This window comes from Tamandua tetradactyla, chromosome 5 (genome assembly GCF_023851605.1).
Source record: "Tamandua tetradactyla isolate mTamTet1 chromosome 5, mTamTet1.pri, whole genome shotgun sequence".
Taxonomy (NCBI): Eukaryota; Metazoa; Chordata; class Mammalia; order Pilosa; family Myrmecophagidae; genus Tamandua; species Tamandua tetradactyla.
The window spans coordinates 5,364,728-5,382,928 of NC_135331.1; positions in this window are offsets into that span (position 1 = coordinate 5,364,728).

Consider the following 18,201-nt stretch of genomic DNA (forward strand, 5'->3'; position numbering starts at 1 on the left):
TATGTCCATTTCTAGCCACCTTCACTGTCTCATGAGTCACATGACCTCATGTTTTCTGTTCTCTTAGAAGTTGGAAACAGCTGAATCACTGCTGAGTGGCTTCAAGGTTTAAGCCGTCACTGTAGCTGAAATGCCTGCTGTGTCTCATCAGAGATTCAACTATAAATGTAGCCAAAATAAGTTCATCTAGGTTTGATTCCACATGAATGAATTCCCTATTATGTCTAAGCGAACCGTAACAAACAGATGTAGTTCTTGCAAAATTAGTACCACTAGAATGCATTAATGTTGCATATTCTTTTTAAGGATGCATTTCACTTAATTGTCAAATGTATCTCATCGTTGTGTTTCCAATTCAAAATGAAACAACTTCTTTAAATGCCTTTAAAATATTTGTCATTAAATGAACAGATTTCCACAGGACCTAGAAAACTCGACAGAGATGATAATGAAATAGCATTTTTTAATGTGGAGCAAGCGTCTTGCTTTTGCCTAAAAGTGCTTTGCAAGTTCATAGATTTTCTCATGGGACCATGAAAGAATTCAAACTGTTTGACCTCACAGTCAATCTTCATTTTATAAAGTTTTGTAGTATCTCACTCCTGAAAATCTCCCGTTGACTTCTGAGGGATTGAAGTGGCTTTCTAGTGGCCATGTTTACAAAGGCATCACTGGTTTAAAATCTGTCATCTTGCTGTTTTGTTTTCCATTTATTCTATTTGTTCTTTGATCCCTTTTCTCTCTTTTCTGAATTATTTTGGATTGAGTATTTTTTATGATTATGTTTTAACTTGTTTGTTGGAGAAAATATGTGCAACGAGGTGGTTTGTTATTTTAGGGTTTGATTTCGCATTCAGAGTACACATCTTTGGTTCATTCCGGTGTACTCTCAGTAGTGTTTTCCCATGTCATGTGCAGCATAAGAACCTTACAGGAGTGTATGTCCACTACTCACCTGCAGCTCCCCTGGCCCGCATCCTGCATCTCTCCCAGGATAGCATGCTGGAGCAATTGTAGGGCTCACCTTGGTTGCTTCTTGTCTCTCAGTTAACACTGTCTTTTGTTGTCTGATGCTCACTCCCTTAAAAACTGTTCATTTTGTTCATTTTCATTCATTTGCTTTTGTCGTTTCAGCCAGTGGTAAATCTGCTACCTGTTCCTACATCTTGGTGGGAAGCAGATATATTTCCCTACATTTTCTTAAATTCAGAAGATCCTTACCTCTTGTGGCTATGACACTTGTAATCTTCATTTCATTCCATTAAGTACATTTGGCTACAGTGAGTGTTGGATTCCTCCGATACAAGATCATATTAATTGACTGGGGTATTTCTCAGTCTTCATTCCATGTTGATTTTGGTCTGTTCTGGACACCAAAGAAACAAAGTAATCTATTACTTGGACTGACTCCGGCAAGGATATTTGAGAACCACACAGGCATTTGCATGGTCAGGGGGCTGAGTGCTTCACCCCATGGCCCACTCCTCGCAGGTCTGGAAGCGTGGCTGGTGGCATGTTTCCCAAAGGAAAAGGAGAGGCGGACAGAAGAGAGTCCGTGGGACCGGAGGGGGCCTCTCCTTCCACAGAAGCTCCCCACAGTATACATGTTCCTGAACAAGTGGGCCCACTGTCCCATGGGCACAAAGCCCACCCTATGGCACCAGGTTTCAAAGAGAGGAGTTTTATTATGAGGTGGCCACGTAAGGAGACGGAGGTGAAGCTCTGATCTGTATCCAAAGTTGGAAGTGTTTGGAGGTTTCGCTGGACAAAGGGATGTGGGGTTAGAGATATTGTTTAAATTGGCATTGTGAATGGTTAGCAAACATTCAAACTCAGGATTGTAAATGGCCTATTATGATTGTGTGTTTATTAACATTAAGGATTGTAATTATGATTAGTTGTATATACATTTAAATTAAGGATTCAAGTTAGCATATGCTAATTGGCTGTTAATAGAATCCCTCTTTAGCTTAAGAGCAGGACGGAGGATTCCTTGGCCAGGTAGGCATCAGTAGGTTACTTTGGGTCACAGTTTGCAGGGAGTCCAGGTGGGGACTTGGGTGCTGAGGCGCTGTACCAGGAAGAAGCATCTGGTTACAGGCATTATGTCTGTGGGCATGGGGAACATCTGGTTATAGCACATCATAGATCATTCAGCTCATGTAACATAGCTCATAGATTATCCAGCTATAATAACAAAGAAGGAAGTTGATAAATCATAGGCAATAGTTTCAGATTTTTAGCATCAGTATCAGTGACAAATGTACAAGTGGCAACCATTCAGTGGTTTCACGGAGGTATCTTCTCCACACCTCCCTCTCTCTCTCTCTTTTCTCTTTAATCTTTCTCTGCTGACTCTGAAAAATAGATAGCTCTCAGTGAGACCAAGAGACCTCTGAGCTTGATACTCTTGTGTAACAAAAGCAATTTCAAAAAGCTCTAGTGATGGGGCCCAGACTAGTTGATTCCCACTTCTTCAAATTTCTTGTTATTCTGTAAACCCACTCCTGATACTGAGTCCCTGCCTTCTGCATCCTCATTTTCTTCCACATTGCCATAATCTAAAAGCCAAAAAAAATAATAAATTATTTATCATTATACTATTGAATAGTTTTATGTTTTTTTTTTAATTTTGAAATAAATAAAATAATGAGTAGAATGGTTTGTATGTCTCTGTGCCGGTTTGAAAGGATGTATGTCTCCTAGAAAAGCCATGTTTTAATCTAAATCCCATTTCCTAAAGTCATAATAATCCCTATTCAATACTATATGTTTGAATCTGTAATTAGATCATCTCCCTGGAGATGCAACCCAATCAAGAGTAGTTGTTAAGCTGGATTGGGGAAAATGTGTCTCCACCCATTTGGGTGGGTCTTGATTAATTTCTGGAGTCCTCTAAAAGAGGAAACATTTTGGAGAATGAGACAGATTCGGAGAGAGCAGAGAAGAGCAACCTAGCTACAAGAAGCAGAGCCTACCAGTCAGTGACCTTTGGAGATGAAGAAGGAAAACGCCTCCCCGGGAGCTTCATGAAACAGGAAGCCAGGAGAGAAAGCTAGCAGATGACACCTTGCTCGCCATGTACCCTTCCAGCTGAGAGAGACACTGTGACGGTGTTTGCCTTGTGGCTTCTCACTTGAGAGAGAAACCCTGAACTTCATCGGCCTTCTTGAACCAAGGTATCCTTTCATGGATGCCTTTGATTGGACATTTCTATGACTTGTAATTGGGACATTTTCTCGGCCTTAGAACTGTAAACTAGCAACTTATTAAATTCCCCTTTTTAAAAGCCATTCCGTTTCTGGTATATTGCATTCCGTCAGCTAGCAAACTAGAATAGTCTCTAAGCCTATGAAGCTATTTGATTTTTTTTTTCTTTTTAATGGACAAATAATTTACTTTGTATTTTTTCCCTTTAATTCCTCAAGGCCAAGTGACCCCAAAGAATTAGAAGCATGTGGTTATACTTGCAGTGTAGTTATCACTTTGCCGTACTGATTTGCAACCTCCCAAATGCTTCAATGCTTGACTTCAATTTTAAACCTAAATTCAATCTTTCATGAGAAAGATTGTTCTTCTCATGGAAGAAGGTCCACAGTAGGGGACAAAAACAGTTTCCCACCTCATCACTAAGCTGCAGATTTTCCATTTATTAATAATCATATGTATGAACAAGTTAGTGATATAGCCTATGCCAAGCAAACTCTCTGTGGGTCAAATAAGTCCAGGCTGGGCACCCTGCCCTCTATCCAAATGGAATGTGATACTCCAGCCAGGAGACTGATTACCCTGAAATTAGTCTATTGCTTTTTATTTTTTTATATGCTGTATGGCACGGTTGCATTTCATTATTTTCCATGTGAGTATCCCTTTATTGCAGCACCATTTGTTGAATTTTTGTTTGCTTGTTTGTTTTGCTTTTTTGTTTTTTGGGAAGTGCATGGACTGGGAATCAAACCCAGGTCTCCCCCATGGCCGGCAAGAATTCTACCACTGAACTACTCTATTGCTTTTTGCTAAGTCATGGTATTATTAACTAATTATTCTCCCTGGCACTTTTCCTCATGAAAGATTGAATTTAGGTTTAAAATTGAAGTCAAGCATTGAAGCATTTGGGAGGTTGCAAATCAGTACGGCGAAGTGATAACTACACTGCAAGTATAACCACATGCTTCTAATTCTTTGGGGTCACTTGGCCTTGAGGAATTAAAGGGAAAAAATACAAAGTAAATTATTTGTCCATTAAAAAGAAAAAAAAAAAGTACCACGAAGTCTTCTCAGTAAAATGGATGAAGAAAGCTACATAATGAGTATGTGAAAAGGTCAACGCTGTTTCCCAGTAGACATGTCAGTTCAGTGGAAGGCCACCTGAGTCCCCCTCAGGGCAGCCTGACCTGGAGCTTTTGCCACCAACCTGAGCCTGTGGAGGACCAAGCTCTGCATCTGAAGATACAGATAATTGTTCTAATTTTTCCAGACTGTCGTCCAACATGGAGGGCATTTCTCCCAATGAATCAATACTCTCAGTTCCTCCTCTGATCCATTTCAGACCTAAGAAGCAGCTTCAAGGAAGGCCCTGTCTCTCCTGTATCCCCGTGTTTTGGAATGCAATATTCCAGAAATGGAATGGCTTTTAAAAAGGGAATTCATTAAGTTACAAGTTTACAGTTCTAAGGTCATAAAAATGTCCAAGGCACCCAGGGAAAATGTCCAAGGCACCTCTGTTAGCTGTGAAGGCATGTGGCTGGTGTCTCCTGGTCCCTTGACTTCTGATTTCAAACGGCTTCCCGAGAGGCATCTTCTGCATCTCCAAATATCTGCGTCTCATGTTGGCTCTGTCCGCTTTCTCCAAAATGGTTTCCTCCTAAAGGACTCCAGTAGGTGGATTAAGACACATGTTGAATGGGCGGAGATGTATCTCCATGGAAGCCACCTAAACAAAAGGTCCCACCCACAATTGGGTGTATCATGTCTCCATGGAAACAACTTAATCAAAAAGCTCCCACCCTACAACATTTAATCAGGATTAAAGAATATTGCTTTTCTGGGATACACAACTGCTTCAAACCAGCACACCCCTGTTCTTCAGATCTTCTTTATTTACTCCCTCCATATCCTTTTCCGATATTTCAGTGAGTCACAATAGATATGCACTGCCATGTGCTGAAACTGAGCACCAAATGTATTATCTATATTTTCTTTGACTTCTAATAAGACAACTTTTATGTAAAAGTGTAACTTTGTCACTAGCATGGGTGACAAAGTGCACATGCCTTCCGTTCATAAGCCCAAGGTAACCATATACATCATTATGATCCTGTAATTTAGTATTATGAATTGTGTCATTCCCGACACCCACTGTATCTTTAAGAAGGGAAATTAACAAATACTAGGGGTGGATAAAGGCTTTCCTGGTGTAATGGAAGGACTGAAAGAGAACTGAATAGGCTGTACATTCCTTATATATGAGCAATCTGTGTCATTGTCACTTAAATCTCTCTGCTTTTTGAGAAACACTGATAGAGATTTTAAGTCTATTTTGGGAATTTGTCCCCCACCCCCATCTGTTCGTTAACTGTGCATTCCTGGGTATCTTCAAACCTTAGATTTGTCATCTATAAAATGTGAGTAATGACGTTTTTTACCACATGGATCTCATAGCAACTAAAATAAAAGCTGTGAAGAGATTTATCTTAGCTCTGGGTGCTTAATAAATGTTGAGTTTGTCTGAATACGCATCTGGGTGGCCATTGCTTAAAGTGCTTCCTAATAATTCCAGTAGCAGCTCTCTTTGAAGGCAAAAAAATATATATCCTCTTCACCTCTTTGCTCCTGCATTTGAAGCTGAGGGTTTGTAATGTGGGAATGATCTGCATGGCCGTCTCTGGAAGGTGAGTTGACTTCCCCCATCACCCTTCCCTACCTGTTCTGGGCTGCAGGAGGCTGACTGTGAAGGACATGACCTTATTTTCTTCTACCTCCATTTTCCAGTTCGGTTCAGCCAGTGGTGACAATGGCAGAAGAATCTGAGGGAGGGAGGGGGAAGCTCAGGGCAAACATTCCCCCCTGCATCCCTTCTTATGGGGCCGGGGGTTGTCAGAGCTTGCCTTTGTCCACACATGGCCAGATTTCTTGTCCAGTGGCCTCTCCTACAGCTCCGGGTTTTCTCAGCTTCCAGTACCTTCTCCCTTGTCTTGCTCCTTGATGCCCAGGAATGGTAACGTGTCCCCACCTTGGCTGGGGTGCCTGGTGCCTCACCATCCAGCTGTGGCTTCTCTCAGCAATGCCTGCAGCTCTGTAAATAGCCCCTTCTGCGAATGCTCTGCAGTCGTCTGTGTTGAGAGCATCAGGCCTTTCCTACTGGCCCCCTTAACAGAGGGTTATGGTCATTGTAACTGAGGGACAAGGCATCTGAGGATAGTGGAGGCATTTACAGGATGGATCTAGTTGTCAGCAATTGCCAAAGTCACGCTCACCTGCAGCAGTGGAGACTTTGCATCTACCAAGCTCAGAGGAAGAAACAAAGGGATCTTCTAACAATTTTGGAGTATAAATTTGGAGTACAATTTTTATGTTCAAGACACATTCCCAATCTTGCTTTTTAATATTCACATAAAGCCAGTTTTTTTTTTTTTTCATGTTTACAAATGAGGTAACTAAGGCACAGAGAGCTTAAGTCACCTGGTCAAATCTCAAAAGATAAAAATTTGTAATGCCCTGAATTAAACTTGCATGTGTGGCTTCCACAGCCTAGCTTTCATCTCAGGTAGAGTTCACTAACACTGGGTGTAAGCAGATAGAAGGATATTAGCCAAATAGTTAGTAGGGAGAGCTTGCGTGTTATCTGTGCACAGACACACACATAGAATCTTACCGGTCCTTTTCTTGACTGCAATAGTTTCCTTTCCTAGAGAGGGACTGAATGTGTATGTAGGTGGGTTCTTGGTATCTCCAGAATTCCGGCTGTTGCTATGAGAAGTGGGGAGAATGGGTGCTGGCAAAAATGCAGCAGGTGGGACCTGAATGGTTTTCATCTCCTGCAGTTCCTCAGGTTCTTGTATAATCTCTGACCTTGGAGACCCCAAGTCCATTCATTTAACTGCTATATTTAAAGCTTGTTTTTCAGAGGCAAGTTTCTTCTAGGCAGGTTCCCTTGACTGAATACCACCTTCGTGAGCACATTTTCCTGTCTTGTGCTGACTGTTTTGTCAGACTCCTCCTGAATGGCAGGGCTGCTGTGGGGGATTTGGGACAATGCCTGCAGAATATAATAGACCCTAAATATTTTTTGAATTCAGTAACTGAACTCTGGGGCTTTTTATATGTCAGACCCTTGTCTGTGTGCTCCATCATTTAGGCAGAGGAGCTGGAATGAACCGGGGAAAATTCACTGCAGACAGTTTACTTCTTTCTTTTTTTTTTTTTTTTTTTTTTTTAAAGGAAAGACAGAGAGAAGGAAGGAAGGAAGGAAGAAAGGGAAACATTTTTAAACATTTTCTTGTTTTATTGTATTCTGTTTCTCCGTTTTTGTTACATGGGCTGGGGCCGGGAATCGAACCGAGGTCCTCCGGCATAGCAGGCAAGCACTTTGCCCGCTGAGCCACCGCGGCCCGCCCTACTTCTTTCTTTTGTATGTTCAGGGACGCTTTCAAGATTTTTTAGCCTTACAGACAGAGAAATTCTCAGTAGTCTGCAGTTTAGCATCCTCAACATGATTTGTTTGTTTGGAAAATTTTCCAGAATGCAAGAGATGGTAGCTAATAACACAGGTTTTCAATTCCGGTAAACCTGTGTTTGATCACAAGCTCTGCACGTGAGTCCACAGGAGTCTTTAACACCATTGGGACTCAGTTTCTCCATAGACTGCAGATGATGACCGACCTCATCCGAGGGTGTAGCGAGAATGGATTTAACTGAGGCATGGATGTAAAGCCCTTAGGCCAGTACGCACCTATAAAAGCTTATATATAAGGATTATCCTTTGTGAGGATTCTTTTCAAATCACACTATAAACAAACCCATTCTTAGGTGTTATTTTTAAGTCACTATAAACTTGTGAAAGGTAGCACACATAAAAAATCTTATTATTACCATATACAAAGTAGTGTCCTCCTAATGACTGATGTGGATGAACTTTGACTGGCACCGCTGGGAATCTGGGACCCATGGCGCAGGACTGGTACAGACTTGTCCAGCAGTGGAGGGGGTGCCATTCAGGGACTGAAGCAACTGGGGAGGGGGCCCCAGGATGCGGGACCCAGCAAGAGCCAGGATGGCAGGTCGGAGGGCAGGGACTGCTGTGAATGAAGGCTTGTGGTCAAGAGACTGGGAGATTCCACCTTCAGTTTCCAGGGTTGTCTCCTGTAATGAAAACATCTGGCTATATCTTATCTATATTTGGATAGGGCAAAAACTGGCAGGAGGTGACCAGCAATTCACGCCTGTAGGTTATCTTACCTGTCCTGAAAGTGTCATGGGTTTGTACCCCCTGGGCAGGAATCTCTGGCCTGGGGTCTCTGCCTGTGGGAGACACTAGCAGTGAGATGAAGAAAGAGCCTTCAAACTTAGGGATAGAGTTAAAATTCCCTGATCAAAGAAATCTGCAGTGGAAACATAGGTAATTGAGTCGTAGTTAACTTGTTAGTTTCCCATTGTCTCTGGCCTGTCTGCTTTATTTCCTCTGACTCTGTGTCTGCTGTTATGATTTTCCAAGGCTATAGCCTGCCTGAAATTCTCATGAACTTTTGTTGAATAAGAGGCATTGCTGATCTTTGACAAGGCATCATGGTAAACTTCATAGCCAACCAAGTGAAGAAGAAAATAATCATTGTGAAGCTACTGATTATTGTTATATTCCATTAAATTTAATAACACAGTAATTCCATGAATGATTTAATACAAAGAGATATGAAACATGTGAATTTTTAGATAGCAGGTTATTCATCCAGTGAGCTTATCATGGCTTCATTACCTTGGCAGCTCTACAGTTTCCATCCCAGTGCCCTGAAAGATGATTATTGCAGCTGACAGCCAGCCGTTGAGCTCCCTCAAATTTGTATACATTAAATATCTTGTCACGCTGAAAAAACAATGATGTCTGTCTAGCTTCACTGTGGCAAGGCTAATGCAGACCTACCTTCACTTCCATTGGCTCAGGGCTCTGGATTTATTGTGGGAGCAGTGGGAAAGTTAGATGGGAATAACAAAGGGAGTGATACAGTTAGGTTAGTCTTTCTAAGACTTGTACTTTGGGTTGCGTATTTTGGTAGGTGGTAGACAATTGTGAGGACAAAATGACTTTCAGACAATATTTTGAAACCATGTAAAGAGAAAATTTAAACTGGGCTGCTGCCAATTCAAAAACTCAAAGTGATCTTTCAACCCTGAAGTTTACCCATGGGCAACTAACAAAAGTAATAGTAAATCTGAACGTACACTTCCGCCTACCAGCTGGCCAGTAGATTTGCTTGTTGTTGAGATTTTGTTTCTGTTGTTTTAGATCCTTGTGTTCAGTGTCCAAGCCTTTGCCTCCACTTTAGCTCGACATGTGAACCCGGTAAGAACCTGTCTCTGCCCAGATTCCAAATCTGAAGGGTCAGGACGGAGATGGCCACAGCTTGCCGTGTTTCTGTGATTACTGACAGAGTTAACATTGGTAAAGGGTTCAGAGCAGCATATGGCATGTAGCATGTCCTGGGGAAGTGTCAACTGTTCGAGCCCCGCCATCTCAGAATGGGAGTTCTTACAAGCTCTCACGAAATGGATATTGTCCCTGAGGAAGTGAAAAGTGGATCTTGAGAGGTGAAAAAATATTGTACTATTTTACATGTAAACCACAGATACTTGAGTATGGTACAGAAATCAATAAACAGTATACCTGCTGTATTAGTTTGCAAGCTGCCAGAATGCAATATATGAGAATTGAAACAGCTTTTACAAAGGGAATTTAATATGTTACAATTCTATGGTTCAAAGCCTATAAAAATGTCCAAACTCAGGCATCCAGGCAGAGATACCTTAATTCAAGGAAGGTTGATGAGTCAAGAGCACCTCTGTCAGCTGGGTAGTCATGTGGCTGGCATCTGCTGGTCCCCTGCTCCTGGGTTCCTTTGCTCTCAGCCTCTGTTCCTGTGGGGGCTCCTCACTTTGCTTCTCCGGAGCTAGCTTTCCTCTTTTGCCTTCCCTTGGCCTTCTCTCCAGGTTCTGGCTTGCTTAGCATCTCATGGTGACATCTGCTGGACTCCAAAAATCTCCAGACACACATCTTTGTTCTCCAAGTGTCAACATCTGTATCAGCTCTGCTCCGAAGATTCTGTTGGCTCTCTTTCTGTCAGCTCCGAGGTCTCTCCAAAATGTTTTCTCTTTTAAAGGGCTCTAATAAACTAATTAAGACCCACTCTGAATGACATCTCCATCCAGTCAAAAGTCCACACCCACAGTTAGGTGTGTCACATCTCTGTGGAGATAATCTGATCAAAAGTTTCCATCCTACCAGGATTTAAAGAAACCGCTGTCCCCATAAAATTGTATTAGGATTGTAATACTTTTCAGGGGTACATAATATTTTCAAACTAGCACACCTGTGATCTTAAAATTTCATGTGGGGAGGAGATAATTAGGGGGAAAAAAGTCCAAAAATACTTCTTAGAGGGCTATGATTTAAAAAAAAAAAAGTTTGAGATACTCTGTCTTGCTCTTATGAAACTGTGGAACCTTTGTCTGAAGAGATGTTCATAATTATTATAAGAAAATAGGAGGCTGGATGAGGACTGAACTGCTGGGTCTCTATGAACCTCTTGGATATCATTTTGTGTGTGTTCAGAATACTTTCTAAGATTTTACAAGCTGACTATACCCACTGGGTCAGCTTCGGCTACACTCGGGTAACAGATAACTGGAAGGTAGCACAAGACAAAGTGGTGCCCTTTATGCTCATCGGTCGTGTCCTGTGCTGGGGTGAGGAGGGCCCTCTCTTGGCAGTCCCCAGCAAGCAGGCTGATGGAGGTGGCACTGTTCTCTAGCTGCACGGCTTCTTAGTGTAGCCTCACAGCAGCAGTAGGGGCTGTGTCGACTGGAGAGTTGAAATTCAGTGATCCAAAGTGTCTGCCGTACACATCACACCTCACTTCTACCCACATGCTGTTGACCACAACTAGTTAGGCCACACTTAACCTCAAGGGAGCAAGTAATTATAATTTTCTTGGTACTCAAAGGTAGAGAGCCAAATGGCGGTGCGCATGACTAATGTCTGCCAGATTTACGGAAGACGGAATTCTTTAGATGTCGTAAATCCCCTTGGCTTCTGTTTGTGCGTTTTTATAGAACTCTGACCCAGGAGGAATGTGAACAGCTATTACATTCGTAGTTCTGGGAAATGTGAAAAGGACTGACAGTGAAATTCTAGAAGTATGGTCCTTAATTCTCGATCGGATGGGATTCTTCTGACTTGTTTCAAAAGAACAGATCCTCCTCCTGTGAAAGAAGGAGTCCATAGCATGTTACCAGCGTTACAGGGGCATGGTTCACAGACCAGTGGTGTTTAAGTAAGTCTTTTGGGTACCACTGGGATCAAGGAATCAGGATGATGAGCCTGATGGCTGTTGACTTGGGAGATGGTTTATGCTCACCCAGCTGGTTAGCCCCACTCAAGTCCATATCTAGTCCTTTTAAAGACTCTGCAGTGTGGGGATTAAAATATTATAAATGCTCATTTCTGGAAGAATTAAGTTCTATACAGGCAGGTTCTACGTCCACCTTGCTCCTCGTGTCCATTGGCTGAGTGATGCTGAGTAAACACTCGTTGAAGGAGCACGTAAATGGACAAATGCAGGACTTTCTATCAGAAGAGTTTCTTTCACTTCTGTATTCATTTCTATGGCCATGGTTAAAGCTAGTGGAAAGGGAGACAGGGAGACATATTCCTGGCTGGAAAACTACTTCCCAGCGTCAGTTAGATGGGAATGAAAGGGGAGGCGGTGGGAGAGCTAGGCATTGTTTCTGCCTTGGTAGAGACAGAAGAAGGAGGGCGAGGCAGCTGCTGCTGGTCGCCCAAACCTTCCCTTGTTGAGACCCAGTGACAGGAGGTGGCGGTGATGGAGCCGGAGTGGCCATCACACAGTCACAGGAGGTGCTGGCTCATCTGCTCTCATGAGTCTGCTCAGGGTTTAGTAAACAGCCCATTGTGTAGGATTATCTGATCGGGTAAGGGGAAGGAGGAAGAGTACTGCCCTAAAGGAAGTGCCTTGATCTGTTTTCTATTCCTCTCCTGGCCGAGGAGCAACATCGGTGTCACCCATGTAGGCAGATGCTTCCTGCCCGGCATCTAGAGAAAAGACGCTGCTGAAGGGAAGGCACAGGGCGCCTGTCACTCTTCCCCACCTTGCCTACTCAGTCGACATCAGGCCCTGCTGCCAAGATTGATGAATTGCTTAGAAATGTTGCAACTCGGTGCCTGGCAGTGCTGTTCCCGCAGACACCTGCCAGCACTGTCCTATCCGGGACCCACGCGTGCCTTCCCGAAATGGCCCCAAACAGACTTTCTCCACCAATGTTATATCTACCCAAGGCTCCTCAATGCGGTCAGCCAGGCAGTAACCACTGGGCACTCAGTGAGGTTGTCAGACCCTATTACCTGGACGCGTCCAAGAATAGAACCTGCTTTTGTAAGATAAAGGTGGCTGTGCATCTACTAAGTGGCCCCAGGAGTCGGGTGCACAGGGCAGGGGAGCGGGAGTGACTTGGGGTGAAGCGGGGTCAGTGAGCTGGGGTCGGAGCCTGCAGGGCCTTCTCTACCCTCTTGGGACGTTTCCCTAAAAATGTGATCCTTAATGCCATGGGCTGTTGTTGAAGGCCTTTAAGACAGGCAGCGGCATGGTAAGAGTTACGATTTTAAATGATCTTTCTCGCAGAGGGAAAAAGGGAGAGTCTGGAACAATAGAAACAGATTGGGGTGCTTATAAATGTTGAGGGGGTGGCAGTGAACATAGTGATGGGGACTGATTGCCATCGATGTTGAGCTGGAACAAACAGAGCGTGGTATTGAGTTGTATGTGGAGGAGAACTTAGCGCCTCTAAACTGATACATTTAGATAGAATAAGCAGGTAAATGCTGTTAGACTACATGACATTGTGAGTTTTAGAATTTCTGCTGGTGCTGGCTGTTGATGTGAGTTGGCTTTCATCTGACTTGATCCATTGATTATTGGCATGTGGCTGCCCAATGAAAATGTGCATTTGTTACTCCTTAACAAGCTCCACATTCTATTTCTATGTCCTTCTAAGTCAGGAACTTGGGAACTCACCAAAAATTCTCTCACTGTCCCTCCTGACTGAGCCTGCCAGGCTCAGGCCACTATCTGTGACAAGTGTGTTCCTTTTGGTGCTGCCAATACTGGGGGTCAGTGAGCCTCACAGGGGCAGATCCCCAAGCCTTGGCCCCTCCTGCTCTCAACCACACCTTGACACCTGGAGCCAGGGCAGCCAAGCCCGTCTCAGCCAAGGGATTTCCATTCTTCCAGGTGCCCAGCCAAAACCTTGAAGTCAGTGTTGACTCCTGTCTTCCTCCCATATGATAGCCAATCTGTCAGGAATCCCTTTTGGCCACTTCTCATCTTCTCCCCTGCTGCCTCCCGGGTCCGAGCCACCGTCATCTCCCACTGGATCATGCAGCAGACCCTAAACTAACATCTCTGCTCTACGCATGTCCTCCTCACCCTCCCCTTGTCCACAGGGGCTGGACATCAGCCTGGGTGGCCCTTTTGACACATGTCACATCACATCACTGCTGCTCAGAACATCCTGCTTCTTTCTCATTTGACTCAAAATGGAATGCAGCACCCTTAGAGCAGCTCAGGAGGCCCTGCATGACTCTACCCCCCCTCCCCATGAAGCCTCCTGAGTGCCCATCGACCTCCCCTCCTCTTCCTCACCCTGCTCTGGCCACACCGACGTCCTGGCCTTTGTGGAATGAGTGCCCCTGGCCTGCTGCTTACTTAGGGCCTCTGTACTGCCTGTGTGTCCTGCCAGACACACAAACTCTGTTTGAATTTCCCCTTCCACACGAGGCTTCTCCTCACTATGGTACTTAAAATCGCATCCCCCCTGGTACATGATCAAGCATCCCTCCCCCTTTCCTGCAAATATGAACTACTTTACAATAGCCCGTGTAACTTGCTTATCCCTGTTTATGGTCTCCCCCTCCTTCTCCCTTAAATGTGAAGTCTACAAGGAGAGGGATCATTGCCCATTTAATCCCTGCCTCCTTTAGCTGACAGCTTGTGGAGAGCAGGGAGGCAATAACCATGTACACATGCATGCATGTACTCGCACACACATACACACATGCATGCACACATTTGCACATGCACAGACACATACACATGTGCACGCACATACAGCCACAGGCAGAACATGTTGCATGTCATTCTGTAGTAACTAAAATGAAAAAGACCGAGCAGGGTAGGAGGTTCTGCTAGGGTTAGGAGGCTGACACTTATAGGTGGTCAGAGGTGTCCCTGAGCAGAGACCTGAGGGTGAAGGAGAGGGGCTTCCAGATGTGAGAATGCACCTTCCCGGCAGAGGGGCAGCAGGTGTGAAGACATGAGCACAGGATGCAGAGATGCTGGCACTCTGTCCAAAGCCATGGCCCACCTGGTCACTCTGCAGTGCTGGCAGGCAGTGGTGAGCATCCTGGCTCTCCATGTCCTTCACTGAGATAGATGCTCAGCTGAGGGGCTTGTAGTCTGGAAGTGCCTCCTGCAGCAGCCCTCACCTGAGGGGGGCGCTCACTCAGTGGAGAAAGGGCCCAGCATCCCTGCCCCTCAGTGAGACCTTCCCAAGGCTCCTCACACCCGAGTCCTTCAAGGGGCCGCAGTGGAATGTGAACTTGCAGCTCACAGCAGCAGCTGCCTAATGGATACTTTTCCTGATGTTTCCTTGTCCCCATCTCCCATTACCCACTCTCTCACTCATGCTTTCTGGAGTCAGCTTTCAAATACCTTACTGGCTCTCAGTCCTCCTCTCAGGGTCTGCCTTTGGGAGAACCAGGACACGTGCTCAAGATCGAATATGTAGTAAGAACAGCTCACCACATACTGGACAACAACCGTGTTGGTTAGTCATTTTTTTCCTTGTTCTTGGCTGGTGGTAGAAGGGGCTGCATTAAGGAAGATGGGACCCAAAGCCAGGCCCCTGCAGGTGGGGGGTAGGCGAGGAGCCCAGAAGGAGGCAGAGCAGAAGTTCCTGGCAGTATATATCTGGGCGGGAAGATTCCCTGCATGGAAACAGAATCTAACTGTGCAGACTGAGGGTCTTCTCTTGGCAAGAGAGAGCAAGGGGCTGGGGAGCGAGAGTAGCTCTGTGGAATCTAAAAGCCAGCAAGGAGTCCTGCTCAAGGGCCCAGCTGCAGGAAACAAGCAGGCATTTGTTATGGAGTCCAGGGTGTGGAGCCAGAGATTCCTTCACGCTTAGCAGGTGTCCACGCATGTCAGGGTATAGCATGAGCAAGTGTTCAGATCCATCTACGTCATCTCAAACATAGGGTCAAGATTGAGCATAGCCAATTCTGGAACAACATTTGCAAAGTAGATACATATGTGGGCCAGTTGGGAGAACTCGGGCTCACTGTTTTGCGTGGTTGGGGTTCAATTTTTCTGGCTAACCACCCACTCTTTACTTGCCACGTTCCTTTTCAGAACAAGCCATATGTCAGCCAAGGTTTCGGTACTGTGGTAGATAGAGGAACTCACTTTCCTCACTAGATCTGAAGTTTAAGTACCTACCAATAGCATTCTTCTGTAGTTGTGTCTGAGTGTGCATATCAACCATCTGCGAAACGCTTGTCTCTGTTCTTGCCGAGCCATCCAGTCGTAGTGAGAAGATCACTCAAAATACACCCCCACCCACATGGAGCTAGTGATCAGTTTTACTCTTTCATGCTAAAGTTTCAGCTTTTTAAATATCTCCCCTGGTTTATGTTTGGTTCTCTGTGGAATAGCATGTACATGCATTTATGGGGTTGCTGGAAGAGTTATTTCAGCTTTCAAGCAGATATGCATCTCGTCTCAGAGCTTAAACACCCATAGAAATTGGAGTGGGGTGGGAAACCATCTTATCAGCAGTTGAGCTTTTCTCTCTCCTTTCCCTCCGCTTCTGCCTGACACAGGATGAGGCAAGTGTGGACACATTTAAAGAAGAAGAAGAAAAGAAACGTGGCAGGGTTAGAAAGCTCTTAATTTGAAGAGTCACTTAAACTTTTGTCCCCTTTAATGGCACAGATGAGAAGATGAAACACGCTATTTTAACAAGGAATATAGGATTTTTTTTGCTGAAATTTCAAGAAGCATAACCACCAGAACAAATTTTCATTCCATTTTCATGAATGTTCCTCAAATTCCCACCAGGGTCCCTTTTATCTTCCCAAAGAGTTTGCATTAAAATGCACATCTCCAGCTAAACTTGGTCAGTGATTTAGGAACATATTATATTATATTCCTATAATATAATATATTATCCCAATCTATTCCTGAGCTCTCATCTCAGAAATGGAAGAGAGGGATCTTGAGGGAATAGGGCAGTGAATGGATAAGTTTTGATGAGGGAAAAATGGTCCAAACATTCTCAGCTGGATGTTTTGGAAGATGTTATTATTTTGACTTCCTAGTAGAATTTACTTTGACCAATATAAAAGTGTGTCTGTTCCTAAGCAGTATTTCACAAAGGATGCACGACCGGGGAGTACTTGCTTTCTTCTGTGAAAAGTGGTGGGTTCTGACCCACAGCTGGCTCTTCTGGTGTCTGCACGTGGCAGTGTGGAGAAGCTACTTCTCTTGTTTCCTGCTTAGACCATGTCCAGTACAGTAGCAGAGAAGAGTCCCACTTTGCAAACCTAGAGCTTAAATTAGACAGCAAGGATTGGCAGTCTAGCTCCTCCTGCAGACGGGTTCTGCATCTGATTGTGTCTTTATATCAGGAAACGAGAAAAGAAAACCACTTTCATTTTGAGGTTGAGCTTCGTCTCTTACTTGGGCCTTGGACAGAATTTGAAAGTGAAGCAACAACTAGGGAACACCAAGCAGCTGTTAGTAGAATAATTCACTCTGAATGGGTTTCAGGGGCTCTTCTGAAAGTGGCACACTGAGCTGGGTAATACCGCAATAGTGCAGAGCACAGAGATAATGTTAAATTGTATTGACCTTTGCAGGTAATAGCAAAGAGGAAGCTCAGGCTCCTTTTGATACAGCTATGAATCAGTGGTCGAAGGGAGGGGAGAGAACCGTGCCTCTCTGCAGACTCAAGCTGTTGGTAGAAGATGCTGCAGTTTTAGTTGAATGTCTTCTTTCTTCTGTATTCCATGTCCGTTCCAAAAAACTAAATTGCCCTGTACTCTGCCAGGATGATTCCGTTTGAGGCTTGGTCATGCCTTTTGAGTTCTGTAGTCCATTATGGAGGGGGGCAGAGAGGAAGGGGCACAAGGAAAACTCAGTTCAGGTTTAGAACCTGCAGATACCGGCATTTTTTCAAAAGACAGTCACTATACTTACATGTGTCTGTAAGAAATGTTAATTTGTTAATGTAAGCATTCCAAATATAACACATTTTTCCTACATTTTCTTTCTTTTTTTAATAAACTGGAGGGCTTAAGATACCAATCTAGAGTGGGTCTTTCTTGTCCTCTGAGAGATGATGCTGAAACCCCTTCTCTGGAATTTTTCCCCCATTGTCCTTACACTCCCCACCCCCCACATTGGGCTGATTAACTGTCTAGAGACCCCCATGGATATCCTTCAACATCTTACCTTGAGATGGTCCATTTTTACATGGGTACCTCTGTGCCCTTCAGGTAGCTCAGACACCAGTACTCTCTTCAGATTGTATCCCAGCTCAGTGTCTGACATTTGCAAGTGAGTTAATGTGGTTAAAACATAATTATATTGGAAAAAAAAAACATGACTATATTGGACACTCAGACACAGTCAAAAGTGTGCAAATGAGGATGCAAATGGGAGATGACCAAACATTTGAAGACGTTTGGAGGGGGTAATTAATGGTGTTCCCATTTGCCAGCTGGCGACACAAAGACAACTCAGTTTAAAACATGCCAAGTGTAAGTTCCTAAGAAAGGTTCCTGAATTGACAGTCCGGTGTTGTGCCTGTGAAGAACACGGTTCCATGAGGAAGAGAATCTGCTGCACTGGAGGGTGT